The 19,605-nt window shown below is 36.5% G+C and overlaps 1 protein-coding gene across 8 annotated transcripts in view; it reads left to right on the forward strand.

Moving 5' to 3' along the window:
• Positions 1-19,605, forward strand: part of nrxn2b (neurexin 2b) — a 1,142,582-nt gene that overhangs the window by 454,554 nt on the left and 668,423 nt on the right. The window lies entirely within an intron of this gene.

Raw genomic sequence — 19,605 nt, forward strand, 5'->3', positions numbered from 1 at the left:
TAGATTGGCAGCCTCACTTTCTCACTTACCTTATGCAGTTCAAGCATCCTAGTTCCCCGTGATGAGTTTACAAGCACTGTTTGCAACTCTCAGTGGCCAAATTGGAGTAATGCTAACAACAAGCTAGCAACTAGCATGCTAATAGTAACACTTTCTGATCCTCTGAGGATAAACACTTTAAAATTAGATGCAGACAGCACACAGTGGTCTCATTTCTACCTTAAGAGCTGCTTACACAATATATCTGTACTGAGGTAAAATACATTTTGCTCACATAAACAGAAAAAACTTTGTACAGCCACTAATGCAATTTCATGTCTTTGCTGATTTAAACACATTTGAAAGTTTCAGCTTCTTGTTTGATGATTTTCTTTACTTCTACCCAAATGTCTATGCGGGAAACAGTGATAATTTGTAGTTCATAATCTTGGAGTGCAGTTGGAGTTGTTCCATGCTGTTGTGTTCAGTGCCAGCGTCTGTCTTTGTGAGTAATTGTGAGGCTAAGAAACAAAGCAGATGGTTTCCTGTTAAAGATCTGCTCTTATAATCCTATTTAGCTGTAGAAGACAAGTCACAAGTAATCACTTTACAGAAATGTTATACCATTTCCCATTAGCACCAGAGCTCAGATGTCTTTAAGACTGCTAGCTTAGTACTAATTACTAGTCAGAGCTTGATGTAAATTATGTTGTGTTTAGCCCATTGCATTACATTGGAGTATAGTATGAAAAAGAAAAGGCGTCTAATCAAAAAGCAGTTTTAACTTATATTGCAAACCAGGAAGTAGCATTCTTAATTTGTTTGCAGGCTTCTGACCTTAAAAAATAAAATAAAATAAATAAATAAATGTGCTTGAAATCTATAATGGGTTGCAGGTGTCCAAAATGATTCCTGACTCACCTTATGCATTCTGAACAGATTAATTATTCACCGCAAGTTTATAAGCACTTTTCACAATTCTCAGAGACCAGTGAGGAATTTTGCCTCTAGCTTGCTTCCTGCTTCCTGATTATCAGACAATAAAATGCTTTCTAATTAGATGTATAAAGCATGCATCGTACATAGTTAGAGCTACTTGTACAATATATCTGTATTGTGGCAAGACTTTAACTTGGAGGATCATTTTTGTTTGCTAACCCTAATGCTAGGACATGTGAACTGTTTATATGATCAAACGTCCTGTACTTCATTTTGTGTGAGTAAAATAATATCTTAAACTATAGTTATTCGCTTTATTTCACAGATAGAAGCTTTACATTACGAGAATTATGAAGTTGTATTTGCTGCATGTATTGTCTTTTCTGTTTCTAGATGGATGTATTATTTTACAAATATCTCCATAAGAACAATATAGACATTTGGATAGGCACAATAAGTTAAGCTTGTTGTTGATTTCATATTCCTGTTATATGCAACATTTGGAGGACTTTTTCCACATTTAAATGCTCAAATATTTTGTTTAAAATTGTTAATCACTATGGCAACAATGGAAACAAGTTTCCATTAACTAAGCTAACTTGCTCCCTCTCACTATATCCTACAGTTTGAAACTGCTTCCAACAGGTTACAGTCCAGTCAGTATATCTATTAGGCCAACATGTCTGTAGTTTAAAGAACACTTTTGTGACATAAAATGTTTATTGTTCAACCTTCCTTCAAATTGACTGTTATTTTCAAGCAGACTTGAATGCATGCTTTAACAGGGTGTCAGTGAGATCAGTCTCATCTCAACATATTACTCTCTTGTAACTGTAATGACTTGTACAGCACCAACTCAACATGGCGCCATTGCCATAGCTCATAAAAACTAGGCTGATTGAATTAGTAATTACTTTTACTATCATGTGTAATGGAAGGTGCCGTAATCGTCCAATCTCTTAACTTAATTATGCAGGAAGAATTGGTCCTTCATTATTTGGGTTGCGATCGGAGGGATCCCTGGTGGGTCTTAAAGATCCCAAGGCATTAAATTACAACAAGCCTCGTACGGGCAGTATTCAGTTCCATGTAAGCTACACATAATTATGAAAGTATTGTTATCACGTACAGGCTATAAACCCATTTTTTTTTACTTTCAATCCAAAAATTTGTAACGGTGTCAGGCTTGCATATTTATGTCAATCTGGTCATCTCTGTGTTCAAATTGCCTCAGTTAATTATGTAGAAATTGTAATTTGCAGCACTACTACTTTCATTTTCAATGTTGTAGCAGATACATTTATAGCACCATCTTCTGGCACTTTCCATAACTACATGCTATTGCTGTGGGTATTCTCTCTATGCATCAAAGCACAACCGCTTAACCAAGCCAAATAATAAAGCATGTTTTGTTTAGTTTTTTTTTCTTTTTACTTTTTTTTAGATGTTTTTATTGCCTGAAAAATTGAGAAAAAACATGCATCCTTACTGTGAACAGGCTTGCATTTCAACAAACCTGACTCTTAACTGACCTTTGACCTCTTGTGTGCTGTGATGTGCCACCTCACAGTACTGCTTTAAAGAGGGAGTATTATGCAAATCGACTTTTTGGAGCTGTATAACATTTTTCCGTCATCAAAAACATGCCTGAAGAGATTTTGGATATCATCCATGCATGTTTTAGTAATTTAATTTTATTGGCAGAACACAGGCCAATTGATCTGAAGGTGGACTGAAAGATAGAGGGGGAAAAAAGGCGTCAAAAACACAAAACTCAAACTAATTAAACAATCAATACATTGATGATCTAAATATGTTATGTGTTAGTAGTTAATATCCCATAGAAGTGTAATCCCCTCTCTTTACCTAAATGCACACCATTGTCCAACAACAAAAATAGAAGCCTATTGCTGTCCCTATTTCAAATGATGTTTGAGTTTCTGATTTCTTTTATTCTGTATGCAGTTTTAACTACAAACAGCAGAGAGCAGATGGTTGGAAAAGAGAAGCCATGGAGTAAGAAAGACTGATGTTCCAATAATTTGCTGTTGGCTAAAGATTGTGGTTTAACACACAAATTACACTTGTCTACCACTGTTTTAATGAACCAGCCAGCGTAGAACAAAGAAGAGAAAGAGAAAGTAAAGATAGGCTCAAAAGCAGAGGTATACTTTTTAATGGAAAAAGTAGCTCTCCGAATCCATCATCAAAGTCCTCCTACTTCAAATATATCAGTGGTGCCTGTATTTGACCTTCCACCAAGGGCGAGATTTTTCTGACTTGGAGAAAACTGAACTAAAAGATTCCCCCAAAAAATAACTTTATATATATATATATATATATATATATATATATATATATATATATATATATATATATATATATATATATATATATATTATATATATATATATATATATATATATATATATATATATATATATATATATATATATATATATATATATATATATGTATAAAGTTATTTATAGGTATCAATGAAAGGTTTAATCTAAAAAGCTTATTTGATATCAACATGCTATCACATTTGAAAACATGTATGAAAACATTTGGCTCATGGACATAATTGTAAAATATAGTGTCTTTTTTATACTTGCTTTTTTTGGTTGATGTTCAAATAACCTACCTGGTGGTTAATGGGCACACACTTAACCCACCAGCTTGCCTAATTCCTTTACACCAATTAGTTGTCAATGACTATAAATCTGAATTGAGTTCTAAATAGTATCAATCTGAGATGGTAATCACTAAAAGTGACCAGGGAAAGACAGAAACATATGTACTTCAAGCTGACTGGTTCAAGGAGTTATATGTAAGAATCTGGTTGTAAATTTTGCAAATATTGATATATTAGTGTCCCCAGATAATAAACCAAATATTGCTTTTGCTCATAACAATTCTAATGCTCATCCATTCTTAATTGCAAAAAAAAAAAAAACAACTTCTGGCATGATGGCTACGTTATTTATGTTATAGTTTGCTGTTTTGTTTCTCAAGACAAACATCAAATCGGAAAACGGAATGAGCCTCGCATGGGTCTCTCATATGAGTTGCCAATTTCAATGTTGAAATCTAGTTTGATGAATCTAAAAGGACTCTCTGATCTGAATCCTCACTACCTAATTAGTGCTGGTGCAGCTTCTGCAGCTCAGTGAGTGAATTCTGGAGGTTCTGAGCTTTCATTATTAGTATTTATCATTTTAGTTTACTTCTCTATTTATTTAGTCTTATTTAGGCTGGCTAGTGTGTTTATGTTTTACTTATGTTTTATTTACTTGTTTAGTTTTGACTTATTTTATTATTTATTGATTATTTTATTATTTATTGGTTATTTATTGACTTATTTATTGACTTATTTATTAGTTTTGACTTATTTTATTATTTTTAATCATTTTAGATTTGCCAGTGTTTCCTCTGAGGAGCCCTCTGCACCGGGAGCTGTGGTTGGCTGTGGCTGCTGGGCCTGGCTCGTGGCCCTGGAGGTTTGGTCTTGACCTCATCTCTTCTCTGGGCCCTGGGCTGGTGTCCTGTGGCTGTGGGTGACCCTGTTCCTGGTGCAGATGGTTCCTCTGGTGGTGCTCTCTCATCTGGTTCATCTTTATCCAGCCTGTTCCACTTAAACATATTTTAAATGAAACCGAGGTATTTAACATGGGTTGAGGTGGGGGGTGGGAGTGTGTGTTGGGGTGGGGGGTTGTTTGGTTATGATTATTGATGTGTTGGGGTTGGGTTGTTGGGCTGTCGGGTGGCTGGGTGGGTTTGGTGGGTGGGACTGATTTTAATGCTTTGTAAAGCACTTTGTGTTACTTTTTTTTTTGTATGAAAAGTGCTATATAAATAAAGTTTGATTTGATTTGATTTGATTCATATGAGGCATGGCCTGTCCATATACTGCAAATGGGAAAACCTGTATGTGTCCTCTACCTGCAAGTTAAGGGACTGGCAACCCAGATTCAGTTGTGATTGGAATATTGTAAGAGCTCATGGCTAAATACAATTACTTTCAAGGCATTAAAATAGTGGAACAAGACAAGAAGTTTGAGAACTCACAAATAACACCAGAGTTGTGGTCAAATGTGCCTATTAGTAAAATGACATTATTAGCCTGTTCACATTCAGTGCTATGCTAACATATGCATCGACTCCCCAGCCTCTCTGGTGCTAGAGTGAGTACATGGTGTAGAACAAAGTGCAGTACAGGAGCAGTACAGGAGCAGAGCAGGGGAGCAGTGTTTGATCCTGCCTTCAGTTCAGTAGCTCGGTGAGGATTATCAGCAGTACTCTGGTCTCTAGGCCGCCCGGGCTTTCATGGCACCACCAAACGCTTTTGATATGCCTGGTCGCTTTCTGCCTTCCCTCCGGGCAACAGAAATCAAGCGAGAGAGAGTGAGAGAGAGAGAGACAGAGAAAAGAAAAAAATACTAATATGATACAAAGGGAAAGATGGAATTAGAATTAGGTACAGAGAATAGAGGAGAACAAAATGAGGTTTAGAACATAATGATTTTCAGAGCTGGGTAGCCATAACTGTAATGTTACGAAATAAAAAGTGCAAGGTGATCATCCAAGTAATTAATCAAGTAAGAGTAAAAAAGTAAGAGGAAAACGTATTGTAAGCATATCTGTCTGAACTTAAAGTGGACATAAATCTACTTTTTGCTACTAAACTCTATAAACAGTGTCTTATAAGTATTATATACTGTTTATTGTCCTTTTTGGAAATTTTTGAGCAAACTAGGGAAATCTACAGATTTCTGGTAACCAAGATGATAACTGAACAACATCTTGGTTACCAGAAATTTGCAGAGTTGATGGTGCAGCCAGTGCAGCACTCCAGTGAACAGTGCAAAATGTGAGCAACCATCAGGCATTAGAGAGAACATATGATTCAATTTAGTATTTTTAATAATATTGTTTCAATATTTACTACTAGACCGGTACATTTGAGAATTTATTTGGCCTGTTTAATAGGCTATTGAATGTTACACCGCCAAAACAAATAATAAAAAAACAAAAAAGTCAGGATCATTCCAGTTTGATTTTATTTAATGAAACCAGGTGTAATTTCTCCAAATTATGGAACTTGTACTTTATCATCCACTTTACATAGTGCTGATTGTGAATGTGTAGGCCCTAGGTATAGCCCACATCTAACAAGCCCCATGCAGAAGTCTACAGGCCACAACAGGTTGTTGCCTCCGCCCCACGCCACTCATAAACCCAGGTGTGTGAATCCGTATATACTGTGTGAAAATGGTTCTAGTGTGTACTACCTCCAGTTGCCACTGCAATTGCAAGTACTATGTGACATAGCCAGGTGTTTTTAAAAACACCTAGCTACAGGGGTGGGGTTTGAAATGTCGATACCTGTTAAACCAATCACAGACATTGTTCCTTATACTCCCAGACCCTGTTCCTCCTCCTCCCTCACTCTCCCCTGTAGTCCTCCATGCACTGCCCAGTTTAGCAGCTCTCTTTGAAAGGAGGCGTTTAGGTGTTTAGCCCCTCTTTAACGTGTCACGGACACAGCTCACAGTCCTGCGTAAAGACACAGCCCTGGTTTTAAAACGTTGTGCGCACAGGGGTCAGGAGCAGGAGGATCTTCTCCGACGTAAATTTCGTAACTTTCACCCGTCCCTAATGACGCACTAATAAACTCGTTCGTAGATACATCATGAAAATCCTGAGAGGAAATCGCCACAGAAATCTATTTGTTGTAATGACAAGTTTATTATCTGCTCTTGTCTCCGCGATGACGTATCACGTGTAGCATATCAGACACGACGCACAAAAGTAGAGCCACAAGCGAGTGAAAATGAGCCAAAACAAAAGTCTTTGGAGAGCTTTTTAACAAAGGGGAAAAGGCCAACTGAGGAGCTAGAAGAGGAGCCTACAACCACCAAGAAAAAGGAAGCTAAATTTAACAGACAACACCAGGAGTCCTACTTTTTGTCGCTACAGGTGAGTCTCACGCACAGAGTCCGCTCTGCGTAATATGCGGAGGAAAAGCGAATGAGGCAATGAAACCTTCAAAACTGCTTTGGCACATGGAGACTAAACACCTGGGATTAAAAGAAGGAAGAAGGAACAAGTGCAGGGCTCACACTGATGCAGCGGTTTGGTGAGTTGTATTTTTTATGCACTTAACTTATTTTTGCCATATTTATCTGCCACGTGTAGAAGGCTTGTCCATGAAAATAAAACTACATTATTCCGTTATTATTATTATTATTGTTATTGTTATTGTTATTGTTATTGTTATTATTATTATTATTATTATTATTATTATTATTATTAATATACACAGTGTTATCTTCATTTTAGATGTCAAAAAGTATTTTTGAGGCTCCCAGTTTTTTGGGTTTTTTTCTGTGGAAACTCGGTCCAAATGGCTCTTTGCGTGTTAAAGGTTGCCGACCCCTGGTTTAGGTGAACTCTGACCTACTCAGTTCACAGGTTAATATTGTGCGCATGACAAAACCAGTGCTCAGCCAGCGCTGTGAAGATGCGCACTGAAGGCAGTTTCTTACACAAAAACATGGCAGAAAAAAAAGATCACTTTCACAACAATATTTACGATTGTAAAAGAAACCTCATCTGCGGGGCGACTGTGGCGATGGCAAAGCAGCACAATGTGGAGGGACACTTCACTATGTGTCACAAAAGCTCCACGCTAACTCCTTATGGGGATGCACACTACAGGCAGAAAAAGCACAGAGAAAAAGGCAGCTTTGGCAAAGCAAAAGGCTTTTTTTCATGAGACCAGCAAAAAAGTCACAAAAAGCAGTCGAGATTTATTTAAAAATATGTAAGTTGCTTTTTCTTTAGCATTACATAACTGATAACTTTTCGAAACATGGTGCAACATAATTTATGTTTATTAAACAGGTTTTTCCATGGCTGGTGAAAATGGGATACTTTTCCTATGAGATGTAGTGATGTAAGTGATCATCTGAAAATTTAACAATAACTAAGATGAATAAAGTTACAGTGCTGAATTTTGTTTCCCACCTTGCTTATTGTTGATAATTATTGTAAGAAATCATTAACGTGATCAGTGTCTTCACAGAGGTGATTATCATTAATAATTATTAATAATGTATAACTAAAGGCAAACTGAGCAAATTTGTTATTTCAGAAGAGCGGATCAAACTGGTAACCCTTCGTATGACTCAGTGCACATGAAGTAGCTCTCAGTTTCAAAAAGGATGGTGACCAATGTTCCCTCTAATTTTTCACGAGTCTGAGCAAACACACAAACTCCCTGATTGGTCCCATGGACCCCTGTGAGCAACATCAGACCTGTGCACTGTGGTCATGCTGCATCGCATCCATCCAAGTTAAATGGTTTATTGAAATAATCAAATTACCACATTTACATTTCTGTTATAAGACTTTTAATTAAGTGCTTTAGCCCACTTATACAATGAAAATGACAAAAATCTTAGATTAGATAGATAGATAGATTGGGGCGCAGATTGGCTTTAGCTAATGCTAATGATTACACATAATACACATTTGATCCACAATTAAGTCAATAGCAGAATAAACCACGCTTACCTGATCGGTAAGCGTGGTTACCTGCCTCTAGTTTCACTTGTACAAACATCCACAGTGTCCTCGGTCGCGTACTTCCTTTGTTTTGTCCGTTTCGTCATGTTTAAAATGCAAAACTGCTGCAAAACAGTGCGTAAAATTACGCAATTACGCGTGCGTAATTTTACGCGCGGATTTTTGCCTGAGGGCGGGCCGTCGTAATGTTCAGGGATTAAACAGCACTTAGAATCATTAGTAAGTTTTCACTCCACGTCGGTCACATTGGCTAAAACACTGGTAGTGGGACATGAGGACGCCTGTCAATGACGTTGATAAACTGCGCAAATACATATGTCAATCACATAATTGGCTGGAGCAGCTCGTCCTCGGTCACACTCACTGACTCACATTGAAAAATAGCGCAGAATGAATTGTTGTGTGTTTATTTTATTTTCAATTCCGGTTCGATTTTTTTGTGCGCATTTGCGCACGCGCGCAGTTTAGAGGGAACAGTGTTGGTGACCCCTGCAGTAGTCAGTAGTAGTATAAGGTATTTTTTGCTATTGTTTCCAACTTTCCAACTCTGTTTTTATATTGTACTGTGTGAGGTACATGGATCAATACAGTGTCTACGCCTAGGTCTTAAAAACCTGCAGGATACATCATCTAATTTCTGCTCAACCAGTCTTAGCCAACTACCTAACCCTGAACTGCGTTAAAGTGCATTTGACAGAGTCATTTATTTTGTGGTGGGATAGTGCCCGGTAAATATTCATTATAATTTTACATCAGTCAAGTGGCATTTTGTGAAGTAAAGTAGAAAACAAAAAGTTGGAAAATACAGGAAGTGGCAACGGAATAGCTCTACCTATGTCATCAGCTGTCATTAGTTCCATCCAAAATGATGGGACAATTTGCGCAAATTTTTTTGCACAGTTTATACATTAATTTAACAAAATAAAGGTATCTTTTTTCTAATCATAACTATTGTGCAATTTTCTTCAGATTTGGCTACAGGAATTACCTCTAAGTATGTCATATCTGCTGTTCACGTCTTACCAGGACATAAAATGATAAACTTAACCAAAATTACAAAACTAGAAAAGACTAGGCAAGATTTCTGGGAAAATCTTAAATAAAATTATATTTAATTATGTTTTAGCCAAATTTGTAGTCCTAACCTCTCATATGCACTGCAGTTGCCTTATGAAAACTCTTGTGTGGTCCTTCATATTATGCAGCGTGCTCAGAACATATAGTACTGATGCATGGGGTGGGAGTAAGTTGGGCGGGAGGGGTTGGGTGCGTGTGAGTCGGAAAGCTCCCGGGCACATGGGTTGGGTGTGAATCAGTGTGGCAGCTAGCTAGCAGCCCTGCAGTCCTGCTAGCATCACAGCCATCACAGCATTGCACATCACCATCTGTCTGATATACCAACACTGCAGAGGAGAGAGAAAGCCAGGAGACTGGAGAGATATTTGGCAAAGAAAGTGGCATTAATGGTGAATATATGATGCATGATTTATTGTGCTATCAAATGTATTGAAAATAATTGTGGAGGGTAGTTTTACTTCTTTTTAAACGTATTAAAAAATTAAAAAAAAAAAAACAAAACATGATAATATTTAATCAGGTCAATTGATTAAATTTAACCATTAAGATTTTAGTCTTACTTAAAGTTTTTAATCTTAAAACTTAAACTTTACTTAAAGTTAACCAATTTAATGTTCATTTTTGTAATATATTCCTGAGACATAATCCAATTTGTTGGATTTGATATGATCTTGTGCTACAACTGATTTAGATACAGTACAACCACATAGGACGACAGTAGCTCAGTTGGTAGAGTGTCTGTGCACTGATCCGAAGGCTAGCTGTTCAAAGCTCAAAATCGCAACAGCAGTTGCCTCTTAGGGCTGAATATGACAATTAATTTAACCAACAGAATGTTAGATAATCAACAATCAAACAGACATTGGTTAATGAGGTTGACCAATGTCTGATGAGTTTTTCCTTGATGTAAAGTGCTTTGAGTTCCTCGAAGGTGGAAAAGCGCTAAAAATGTGACAATTTGCTCGTTTGTTTCAATTTTAACACAGTTGTCTGTTTAAAAAGATGTCCATCATGTGTCTTTTTAAACAGATTAGGACAATGATGCCCATCCTAATCCCTAAAGCACATGTGTCAAACTCAAGGCCCGGGGGCCAAATGCAGCCCTCCACATCATTTTATGTGGCTCTCGACAGGGTAAATTAAAAGGCATGATGGTCTTAAAATGTAATTTTATCAGGAGATATGCAGTTACACAGCCATATCTTTACATTTAGGCAAATGCATATGCAATATTTGTAACCTGAATAAACAATAAATACAGAAACAGTTAATTAAAAAGATAAAAAAGTAGTTAGATTTATTTTACATCTGGCCCTTTGAGGGCAGTCATTTTGCTGATGTGGCCCTCGGTGAAAATGTGTTTGACACCCCTGCCCTAAAGATATGGCATTTCAGTTTCAATACTTAAACAACTCTGGTGAAGGTTAAGGGACATACAAAACATGGAGGAGCTTCATGGATTACCACAAAATGATTGTTACAACAGAAGCTCCATACTAGTCCATACTGCTTGTTAATAGCGTTTGTCTGACCTTGGATGCAAACAAGGCTGGGCCTGGTTAGTGCTTGGATGGGAGATTGCTGTTACCTTAGGCAAGACACTTCACCCACCTTACCTGGTCAGAATGGGGTGTGTGCATATGCAATGGTGCAGATTGGGGCAATTTGTGGCAATTTGTGGCAACAATTACCACCACCAAGTATGGAAAGAATGGATAATACAATACAATGTAAAGTGCTCTTCGTCTTTTGAAAGGTGTTATATGAATTCAATGCATAATATTGTTGTCAAAATTTTGCATATAATTTAGGGGGGAAAAAAAGTTTACATCCACAGTTATTTTGAAATTTATCAGTCACGCCACCTGTCTGGGCCTTGCTATCTCTCCCTCTCTCTGATAGTGACCTTGCTATCCCTCATTTCACACTCCCCCTCTCCTCCATTTCAGTCCTCCCCTCTCCTCTCTTCTGCTCCTCATCTCGTCCTTCTCAGGGAACTACTTTTTTGTGTAATTAAGTCCATGGTAGCACCAGTACCGTACGCTAGCCGTGCCATCCTGACGGCCAAATTAAAAATTGATTTCTTCGATGGATTCCACGCGCTGGTTGAATGCTCGCGCCCTCCCCTTCGCCCTTAGTCCTTTGGTGCATCCCTCCTGGCCTGCTGACTTCATATCGATGGGACTATCTATGGTGTCTAGCTCTGTCATTGTCACCAGATAACATCTTCAAGCTCCTCTCGAATCTCAGCCACCACAAATGCATTTTATTAGAGATGTTTCACTGGACTAGCAAGATAGCTTCAAAGTCTCCCCTTTGACCCCTAAAGTAAAAGTACTTTAAAAAAATACTTATACTTTTTGACTACTTGTTTATGTATATTGTTCTATTTAAATATTCAAAAAAATAATAGATGTCTCTGTAATCACTCAGTTGTCCAGGTAAGGTTTATAGCTAAAGCGTCTTTGAGTGTACAAAAAATAAGTTTGATGTATTATCATTATTATTTAGGTGACTTAATAATGAAAGACTACTAAGCTATAATAATAATAATAATAATAATAATAATAATAATAATAATTATTATTATTATTATTATTATGTCTCTTTTTTAGCTACAATGTTACTCAGTGTGGCTTATATATATATATATATATATATATATATATATATATATATATATATATATATATATATATATATATATATATATATATATATATATATGGCTTGCAGAAATCATGCATATCTTTTTCAACATCTCATGCATTAAATATATAATTGCTACACCAGAAGACAGAAGCGCTCTGGCTTTATTAGTTGCTGTTTAGCACTATTATGGCTAATTATCAGGGCTAAACTGTGCTAATGGTTCCACTATCAGGAGAACTGAAAGCTGCAACTCAAACCACATCTAAAGCAAATGGAGACAGGAGTGCAACTATAAACCAGTACAAATAAAGATACAAATGAGATATACACATAATTGAGAAAATCAAACAAACATAGAATAAAGAAATCATGTAACTTTTAAATTTGAAGTTATGTCTAGTCATAGGACAAGTGCTCTACAAATTGAGTAATTATCCAACATTAAATTGCTAGGTTTCAGAAGACATCACAACATTATTATATTAAAACCATAGTATGTAACTTTATATCCAAACAATAAAAAACTTGCATTCTTACTGTGATCAGGCTTGCATCACCACAAACACAACTCTTATTTGGTGGTTGTCGTACTGCTTGTTTGATTTTTATGTTTTTTGTTGTTTTTTTTGCTATAATATTCTACCATACAGCATAAAACTTATCTCCATGCAGAATGTTCTGAAGTGAAGTTAAAGCAGTATAATCCTTCATTCGTCCAGGAATGGTTCAGTGTAGAGATGGTTTCACTCACGGGACAGTGTCAAGATGACTACCGTTGAAACATTAGCGATTGGATGGGGTTGTCTTAATCATTTATTTAACAATCTCCTGTAACCTTGTAGCCATTACTACCAGACAGACCACAGTTTAAACCAAACTGTGCATTTGAGTTTTAAAAGGGTTCAAAAGTCTATACTGTTTAATTGAGTGCCATTACTGTTACCTGCCTCAGATGAAGGAGCAACCACTTTTAAATAAGGCAGCGCACCCAGAAGCAATAGTAGATTCACTGTGAAAAAAGATGTCATTTGCATCATGCTGGTCATAGAAACAAAATCATTATTTTATTTTGACTTATTTAATCCAAGAGAATGTAAACTAAAGATTGGCTGGTATTTCTTTGCCATATTATGTTTGCCATAGGTTTGCAAAGAGCCTGTACCAGATTTTTTCCCCTATGAATTTGAGCAAAACTTGTCTTGTCAGAAAAGTAAAAGTATGTCCTGAGGTCAAAATACTTTGGCTACATACTGACTGAATAAAATTAGAACACACAATGAACACAATGAATGCACAATGATTATTATATATATATATATATATATATATATATATATATATATATATATATATATATATATATATATATATATATATATATATATATATATATATATATATATATATATATATATATATTATATATATTATATATATATTATATATATATTTATATATTTATATATAAAATCTGAAATACTGCAAATGTCGATGAGAGCAGACAGCTAACAGGCCACTCAAATGAGATGGTCCAAAAACCAATAAGGTGCAGAGCATTGATTAACATTGTCCGTGATTAGCCCTGCAGTGATGCTAATGTGGGGATAGCACAGTGCAAACACAAACTAATATGATTTACAATACACAGTAACCTCACCAGATGAAAACTCCGTGGCAAGATAAGGGGCAATATATACTTCTGTGATCCCATATAAAAAAAAATAAAATAAAAAAATAAAATTTATTGAAATAACACAAGTGTCTCTGAGCTGAGCGATAACAATAATAACAAATACAATTAATTTGATGTTGTTATTTTTTGGTTTTTTTTGTCATTGTTGGAGCGATTTGATTCAACTCTTTTCATAATCTGCTTGTGCTTGTTGTGATTGTGTTGGGGCAGAGGGGGCAGAAATATAAAATTACCCACAAACGTGCAGAAATAGCACTTTGTACCCTTATTTGGACATTAACAATCACATCTTTAAAATAATAATAATAATAATAATAATAATAATAATAATAATAATAATAATAATAATAATAATAATAATAATAATAATAATAATAATAATAATTTTTAAGACACATAAATGATAACACAGGTGCACTGTTCATGGAAATGATACACTTTGAAAATGCCTCATGTTCTGATGTTGATGATTTGTTGAACTCTGTAACTTCGAGTGTTTTGAATGTTCTGGACACCATTGCCCCGATGAAGGTTGAAATGGTTAAAGATAAGCAGAAAGCGCCATGGAGGAATGATGACTCGGTCAGGGCACAGAAAAGGGAGTGCCGGAGGGCCGAGCGGGAATGGCGCAAGTCAAAGCTCCAGGTTCATTATGAAATTTACAGAGAAAAGATGCACATGTACAACCACAGTTTATGTAGAACAAGGCAAAGGTATTTTTCTGACATTATTGGAAGTTGTAGTAAAAACTCTCGTATCCTGTTTGCAACGGTAAACAGATTAACAAACCCCCCAGCTCCACTGCCGTTAGAACTAATTTCCACATCTAAGTGCAATGAGTTTGCAGTATTCTTTAATGACAAGGTTCAGGGTATTAAAAATGCCATAAATTCCACAACACAAATAACAACCCAGCACCCACCTAGACACTTAGAGCTGACTCACTTTACACCTGTAACTGATAAAACTGTCCAAGAGATTGTCACCAGTCTGAGTTCATCTACATGCTGCCTCGATGTGCTACCCACTAAATTTTTAAAGTCTGTGCACAACAGTTTGCTGTCACCACTCACTCACATAGTTAATATGTCACTTCAATCTGGAACATTCCCAAGTGCTTTGAAAACTGCGGTTATCAAGCCTCTCCTAAAGAAGAGCAGTCTTGATGCCACAATATTGAACAATTATCGACCAATCTCAAATCTGCCATTTTTAGGCAAAGTCCTTGAAAAAGTTGTTTACCAACAGCTTATTAACTTCCTCGAAATGAACAACTCCTTTGATGTTTTCCAATCAGGTTTTAGACCCCACCACAGCACTGAGACTGCTCTTATCAAGGTGACAAATGACATCCGCCTGAACACTGATGCAGGCAAAGTCTCAGTCTTGATCCTGTTAGATCTGAGTGCTGCTTTTGACACTGTTGATCATGGGATCCTCTTACAGAGACTGGAGGACTGGGTGGGCATCTCTGGTACGACACTAAACTGGTTCAAGTCCTATTTAGAAAACAGGGAGTACTTTGTTGAAATTGGAAAATGTATATCAGATAAAATGTCCCTGACCTGTGGGGTGCCCCAGGGTTCAATCCTGGGACCCCTGCTGTTCAATCTCTACATGCTGCCGTTAGGCCAGTTAATACGCAGCAATAATGTGTCTTACCACAACTATGCAGATGACACTCAGATCTATGTCTCACTAGCAGCAGGTGAATATGGACCAGTGGATTCACTCTGCCACTGCATCCAACAGATCAGTGTGTGGATGCAAAACAACTTTCTTCTGCTAAACTCAGACAAGACTGAAGTTATCATCTTTGGCCCACAGAAACATAGAGAAAGTGTCAGCAGTCACCTCCAGTCTCTCTCTCTAAAACCTTCAAATCAGGCTAGAAATCTAGGGGTAATAATGGACTCAGACTTGAACTTTAACAGCCACATCAAATCAATAACATCTGCAGCTTTTTACCACCTAAAAAACATTGCAAAAATCAAAGGTATACTGTCAAAGCCAGACTTAGAGAGACTTATCCATGCATTTGTCTCCAGTAGGTTAGACTACTGTAACGGCCTGCTCACTGGCCTCTCCAAACGTGCGTTAAGACAGCTGCAGTACATCCAGAACGCTGCTGCTCGGGTCCTGACTAGAACCAGGAAGTATGAGCACATAAGTCCTGTGCTCAGGTCTCTGCACTGGCTTCCTGTAGCTCAAAGAATAGACTTTAAAGCAGCTCTGCTTGTGTATAAGTCTCTCCATGGCCTAAGTCCAAAGTATATCTCCGACATGTTAGTGCCATATGAACCATCTCGCAATTTGAGGACTTCAGGGATCGGCCTCCTGCTGGTGCCCAGAGTCAGGACTAAACATGGGGAATCAGCGTTTAAATTTTATGCAGCTAAAACTTGGAACAGTCTTCCTGAAGATGTGAGACAGGCCTCTACTTTGACAATGTTTAAATCCAGACTCAAAACAGTTCTGTTTAGCTGTGCATATGACTGACAGGTTTTTATTCTGCACTCTTCTCTTTTAATGTTGATTTTATGATGATTTTTGTGATTATTTATGTTTGATTTGTGTGATTTTAATGTCTTTCTTATTCTGTAAAGCACTTTGAATTACCTTGTGTACGAATTGTGCTATACAAATAAACTTGCCTTGCCTTGCCTTGCCTTTAACTTAAATTTTAATCAGATATTTTTGCAGCTTTTTGTTATTATAAACCAAATGCTTGATTTTTACAATTTGCATATCTTCAAGAAAAGATGCGCAATATTAATATTATTTCTGCCTCTAATTCAAACCTGACAGAAAAAGAATATAACCTTAGAATCTACTGAAACACATATATACATATGTGTGCACATATATGCACTCTACTTAATCCATTCTCACTTAGTTGTGAAGTAAGCAAATAAGGAAATTTGATAAAAAAAATTATTTATATACTTTGCAACCAACAAACCACTGCCTCATATAACCCACCATGGTTACTGGCAGCAGTTTGTAGTGGATGAACAAATAAATAAAAGTTATTAATGAAAAAAAAAAGAAAAAGAAAAATGTTATAATGGAAACTGTTGTCAACTGTCATCAAACAACAAATGTATTACTTACCTACATTCATATCAAAGAGGTAGGAGGAGATAAGAAATCCCTGCCAACACCAGTGAATCCCCCCATTTTTTCCCCTGCTCCCAAAATCTACTTTCACCTTCTCACAGTAACTCACTTGGGCATCTCAGCATGAACCCTCACATACACAGAAGCACCTGCAGGACAGGAACCCCTAGCGAGCGTTAAACAAATGAAAGGAAGAGTACAACTATACAGGACAGGCCTAATTTAGCTTGCCTTTAGCGTTGAATCCATTATGAATGCGTAGAAGCGTACTGGATGGAACAATAGGCATGTTTCTTCAAAGGATTGTCAGACATCTGCGTGAAGGCTTTGGGCTGTAGCATTCACTGCTCTGGTTGAGCTAAAACTCCCCCTGAGTTGGTACAGAGCTAACATACTACTGATATTTGTCTGTGTAATAGCAGTATTGTGAACTGTGGATATGATTTAGATCTTACTGGTGTTTTGTCTTCGTTTGTTTGTTTGAATAAAGGCTTTTTTTAAATTTGTATATACATATATACATATATATATATATATATATATATATATATATATATATATATATATATATATATATATATATATATATATATATATATATATATATATATATATATATATATATACATACATACATTTTGCTGGGACAACCAGAATAACCATGTGAAGAATTAGGGACCCCCACTGTAAAATGACATTGATAAATCTTATAATTTCAAATCGTAAAACACTTTAAAAAATGCTTTACTAACATGTATTTGATTTTTTTTTTCTTTCTTAAATTTACATTAAAGCCACAGTAACTGTTTAGCCATAAAAATTACTCTCACTCATTTGGCCTGGAGAATATTCCAGAGTATATGGTTTATCTTTCTATTTTCCATGGAATCATGCACGTGACGTGCCACCTCCCGAAAAAGTTACATACTGTACTATTAAAGTAACTGCTTTACCAGTGCTCTAATTGCTATGCTATATTATGTTATGTGCAAGTTTATATAGAGAGATATACAGCAAAATCACCTTATGTTTAATCAGCTATGAAATATTAAATGCAGCACTCCATTTGCTGTATCTAGGACAACTCAGCCCCTGCGTCATATCATAATGTATTGAGGGTTCATATTATATTCTACATACTGATGGTAAATAAACTTTTCCTGCATTAGAACTCCAGCAACATGTCTCTTCTCTTAAACTCTCAGGCTTCTACAATTTATTCTACAACAGTTCGCATCACAAACAGTCTACAAACAGCTTAATCTGGTAAATGCAAATGTTCCTTTTTTTTTATAAAATGGAGGGACATGCTCCCTTGTTAGGAAGATTCATGCTTGACAAACAAATAGCCTGTGTGTTGACAGTTTGGAACGTATTAAGTGTATAGCATGGTATGCTTTCATGAGACTATTAGATCAGCTGGAAGAGAGAAGTAGGTGTGGTGGTGGTTAATGGGTTAACTGTTGGGGAGAGCCTAGGACAGTTTCTCTTGGCATTAATCCATGCGGTTGGTTGTTAATTATTGTGCACAATGGGGATACACTATGTCATATTTAACCTATGTTCACTCGATGTATCATCTCCACACTAAACCACTCAACTCTAGAATCAATTGATAAACATGGTCAAGGATCAAGGAAGGATTGTCTTTCCTAACAAAAATTGCTCCTTTAACTCCCCTCTCAAACCATTCTTTCCTCTGGCTAAGATCTGTATCTCACCATCTTGAAGAACTAACCACTCCTTTGAAGATAGTGAGGTACAGATAAATTTTTGTTAGGATAGGAAAGACAATCCCAAGAATGGGGGCCTTAGACATCATCTTTCCCCCATTTATAACTCCATCCTCAGACCCAAAGGAAACAAAGACAACAGTAGAGCTACCCAGGATGCCAATAAGTGTGGAAGCACCCATTAAGAGTTATGTGAATTGGCACTTTTGGTTTGGGAGCATAAGTTTGGCTATTGGTGCCTTGGTGTCCCCTTACGTCTTTAGCTTTCACTGCTTTAGTTGTCAGTGTGATTGTCTGCCTTGGGTTTGCTGTATGTAACTGTTTCCATTGGTGGTTTAGACCCAAGTGATATTCAATAGCATTATTCTTTAGACTACATTTTGAGATTGTAACATTCCCCACTATTCCCGGTGCAATGTCTTGGACATACAGATTTTTCATGCTTTGATTGATCATTTCCACACACTGACAAGATTTCCCAGCAGCCACTTGGAATTAATTTGGACAATTACATTGCATCTGCAGCTTCTCCACGGTGCACGCTGAATGATGCTATTTGCTCCTGCTCAGTTTTGTGATTAAGAATTTACAAATATCACATTTTAACAGTAAGAATTGTAAAAAACAACAACAAAACAACAACAACAAAAAACTAAGAAAAAGAATATCTGAAAAAAATATTCAGAAGTTTAAATAACATGCCATATATAGAGGTAGTTAACTAGAGTCCATTTGGTAGTTTTATGGTAAGCAAATATGCTAAAGGGATAGAGTAAACACGCTTTTATAACGCTACTAAAACTTTATACTGCGTTATAT

Source organism: Periophthalmus magnuspinnatus, chromosome 18 (assembly GCF_009829125.3).
Source record: "Periophthalmus magnuspinnatus isolate fPerMag1 chromosome 18, fPerMag1.2.pri, whole genome shotgun sequence".
NCBI lineage: Eukaryota > Metazoa > Chordata > Actinopteri > Gobiiformes > Gobiidae > Periophthalmus > Periophthalmus magnuspinnatus.